The sequence below is a fragment of the Eutrema salsugineum genome, unplaced genomic scaffold, assembly GCF_000478725.1.
Source record: "Eutrema salsugineum unplaced genomic scaffold, Eutsalg1_0 scaffold_3, whole genome shotgun sequence".
Classification (NCBI taxonomy): Eukaryota; Viridiplantae; Streptophyta; class Magnoliopsida; order Brassicales; family Brassicaceae; genus Eutrema; species Eutrema salsugineum.
In genome coordinates, this window is record NW_006256756.1 from 16,818,876 (window position 1) to 16,823,040 (window position 4,165).

Here is a 4,165-nt window from a genome sequence, read left to right on the forward strand (position 1 = left end):
TGTTTGATCTCTAATGATGATTGGGTATGTGAAATGGCTTGATTTGTGTCTTGATGCTTGGGAAAGATTAAGGCTTGATTAGAATCCTAAATCATTTGAATCATGTTTCATTATTGTCATTAGCATTCCTAGTTTAGCACCAAAGCACCCTAGCCAACTATCATGTCTAGAATCTCATGCTTCCATCATTTCATATCCATCTCATTTGTCATTTGCTACTTGTTTTGATCATTTGCTTAGTCATTAATCTTGTTTAAGTCTTTAGTAGTCATTAGTCTAATCAAAACCTCACTTGTTTACTTGAATTCAGAAATAGATCACATAGCTTAGTGTCTAGCTTCCACATCCTTGGATTGACACCCCTTATACTACTTTGACAAGGGAATTGATAGCCCTCAGAGCCTAAAAACTCTTGTCTATCATTGAGGCTATTCCCTTTTTCTCTAGGAGACAAAGCTCATCAATGGGAAAAGTCTTTACCTCAAGGATCAGTTACAACATGGGAGCAATGCAAAAGAGCATTTCTGACCACGCTCTTCATCAAGAACAGCAAGGTTAAGAAATGGAATCTCCAGTTTCACACAGAAGAACCATGAATCATTTTGTGAGGCTTGGGAAAGATTCAGAGGGTATACCATGCAATGCCCTAACCATGGATTCTCAGATGCTCAGCTGCTAAGTACCTTATACAGAGGTGCTTTACCAAAGGCTAGACTCCTCTTGGACACAGCTTCAAATGGTAATTTCATGGCCAGATAAGTCAATGAAGCCATGACCCTTGTGGAGAACCTATCTCAGAGTGATGAGCTTTATGGGTCAGAGTTGGACAGAAATTCAAGGAGAGATGTGAGTGTTGAAGAGGAAAGGACAAGGAAAGACATCAAATCTCTCACTGAGAAGCTATATAAAATTCTCCTAGCTTCTCACCAGCAATCAACTTTGTTGGAGATGTGAATTATGGGATTCAGGACAATGTTCAAGGGGAAGACATCTGAGGTGAAGTTTGAAGGTGGCTAGCAAGGGATTTAACTACAATAAGAATCCCCCCATCCAGAAATTTTACCCTCAACACACTCACCAAAAAGGCTTTGTCCCTCCCCAACAACAAAGTCTACAACAGAACTCAGGGAATAAGGATCAAGAAAACAAGATCCTGCTCCAGCAGATCATCCAAGGTCAGGCAAGTGGTGCCATGGATTTCAGCAAGAAAATGGCAAAATCAACAACAAGGTGGACTGCTCTTATTCTGATCTCATTACACAACTTGAAACCTTGACTTCCAAAGTCAAGACTCTAGAGAACAACAAGGCCCACTCCATTTCTCAAACTCAAGGATCTTTACCAGGGACATCAGTGGCTAATCCAAAGGAATATTGCAATGCCATCTTCTTAAATGATGAGAATAATGCTGCTGTCCAAGAAAATGAGATTCTTCTTCATGGCAAAGTCTCAACTGAGAAACACTTCACTGATGAGGATGAGGACGCCATCATAGAGGAGTTTGAGAACCTGTTCAAAGATCTCAATGAGGACATTAAGAAAAAAGGTGGGGGAGGCAGCTTGTTTTGTTATGAAAAGAAATGATTCTGAGATTGATGAAGCAAAGGAACAGAAAATGCTTCAAGCAAAGACAAAATATGTAGTCTCTAGCATTGATTCAACAAGGGTGAAACCTAAATCTATTCCCAAGCTAGGTAATACAGGCAAATTCCCCATCTCATGCTCTCTTGGAAGTTTAAAAAAGGGTTGTGTGACTCTGGATCAAGCCCAAGTGCGGTGTCTCTAGCTAGACATGGTGGAGAGACTAGGGATCAAGACTATAAAGCATCACCCCACTTCAATTAACTTTGGAGATTCTTCCTCAAAGAAACCATATGGAATCACTGAAGACTACCCTCTAAAGATTGGTGAATGCATAGTTGCCACTGATTTTGTGGTCATGAAGATGAAGAAGACCAAAGAGCTTCTTCTTTTGTTTTGAACTCCATTTAAACACCATAGGAGCAAGAATAGACTTTGACACTCAAAGAGTGGTGCTTACAAAGGTAGATGATGAAGTCTCTTATCCTGTTAATCCTCCTCTTGCTGGGTTTTTTGGAGTTATTACTGAGGAAGTTGATAAGTTTAAAGACTATAAGATGAAGTATGTGTGGAGTATTGGGACCATAGAAGAAGAACAACCCCTTGACGCTTCTGAGAAGAAGAAAGAACCCCAAGTGAGACCTGATCTTGAGTTTGAAGATGGGGATTTCTTTATGGATGATGAAGTTTACTTGGAATCTTTATCCAGGGTCCAAAAAAAGAGTATAAAAAGCACAAAACCATTCACCCTTGGGTCATCTTCTCAAGTCTTAACTCTCACTCCCTGGAAGTTTGATGGTGGAGCTGTGGACTACAAGGTTAAAGGCAATGGAGGATCAAGACCCTTTGCTAAAGTCAGAGCAATCCTCACACCAGAGTTTAAGGACAAAGGAGATCAGATGGTGTTCAAGAGCTGATGAACAAGGTCCTAACTTGAGTTCATGGACAAGACAAGGAGCATCACTGCCCCCCCCCTCCCCCTCCTTAATAGATAATGAAAAGTCAAACTTAGTGACGTCAAACAAAGTACACTTGAGAGACAATCTCATGTTATCTTTTGTATATACTCTTTAGAAGTCTTCTTCTATGTTTCTAGGATGTTTTTGATCTGTTTTTCGAGTGTACTCAGGTTACAGGTGATCATGGTGCTGGTGAACAAGGTTCAAGAAAGTGCAAAATCGGCTAAGTACACAAGGTTCCATGGCAAGAGGCCATGGCATGTTTAACCTGTGACAAGAGGCTTTTCCTTGTAGGAAATCACTCGCAGAAGGCAATGGCATGGAGGCCACGGGTTGTTCTTATCTGTTGCAAGCTTGTTTTCACAAGAGAAGTCTTTCGTAGCTTGCCACGGCATGAAGGCCACAAGTTGATCCTTGCTGTGGCAATGTGTTTCAAAGTGAAGTACCATGGAAGAAATGAGGCGTGGCATGAGAGAAAAAAGAATTTGAAATGAGTTTTTTCTCTGTTATAAATTTCCTATTAACGTCGAAGCAATTTTCCGGCTCATCCGGTTCTAATGGTTTTTAATTTTTGTTTGTCTGATCGGATTTCCTTTTGCAAAGTGTTATGCATTTTAATTCTATGTATTGAATCTCTTTTCTCCTAGAACCGAGTATTTCCTTCATGATTTATGAGTAGTTTTCGCTAGTCTTTAGTGGAGAAAAGTTATATTCAAATTGAAGATTAGTTCGGTTTTCTGGTGATAAAGCTTAAGGTTTTCCGTCCTCGGATCTCATCTTCTCTTCTTTCTCCGGTTTATTGATTTAAAATCAAGTTTCTTTTCTTTCATCGTTGTGCCTAATTCTCTTATTTGGGGAGTGTCAATCTTTGCCCCTTGAGTTAGGGTAAAGTTTCGCTGTCAAATGTTTGAACTGTGTCTTCGATTAGTTTGGGGATTTGATTAAGGCAGAATTTGCTGTCAAATCTTTCAAGTTTTTCGTTGGGATTCCATTGACAATTTGAGGAAGTTTCTGTTATTTTTGCTGGCAAAATTTGAGGAAGAGGATGTTACAGTCACTACAAGAAATAACACTTTTTACTACAGTGAATATCGTAATAAATCGTTGTTAAGTAGCTTTAACATCGGCTTTATGACGAAAGTCAAATCGTCTTTAATCGATTACGTAACTGCGAAGTCGTTGTATAATCGTTAGAAAATTTACGAGGGCCCAAAAGTCATCGGGAGTAAATCGCCATATGACTCCCAATTCGACGTAAACGTATGTATGGTTTTACAGTGACATAATAAACGGCATTTATTTGATGATTAATCAAAGTGAATTGAGAACAAAAAACTAGTTTTTTGCACACAATCATCGTAAATTCGAAGCTAAGGAAACGTGGTAGAATCGTCTAAAATTCAAATTCGACGTCAAAATTGTCGGAACAACGATTTAACAATAATATATAAAAATAATATTACAAATTTTTAATTTTTCATTGTATTAAATGAATTGAAATTTTTAAAATTTGGAAAAAATTTACAAAAAAGAAATTATTATAATTCATAAATATTTTTATTACAACAAATTTTAAATCCTAATTATCACGATCAAGTTTGAAATCCTTGGAATCAGCAAAATTG

At 38.2% G+C, this 4,165-nt stretch overlaps 1 non-coding gene across 1 annotated transcript; it reads right to left on the reverse strand.

Annotated features, from left to right (window-relative positions):
• Window positions 1-552: 552 nt before the first annotated feature.
• On the reverse strand, window positions 553-659 carry LOC112085658. Its single transcript, XR_002898958.1, has one exon. It is a non-coding gene; the product is annotated as a small nucleolar RNA R71 (small nucleolar RNA).
• Window positions 660-4,165: the final 3,506 nt, after the last annotated feature.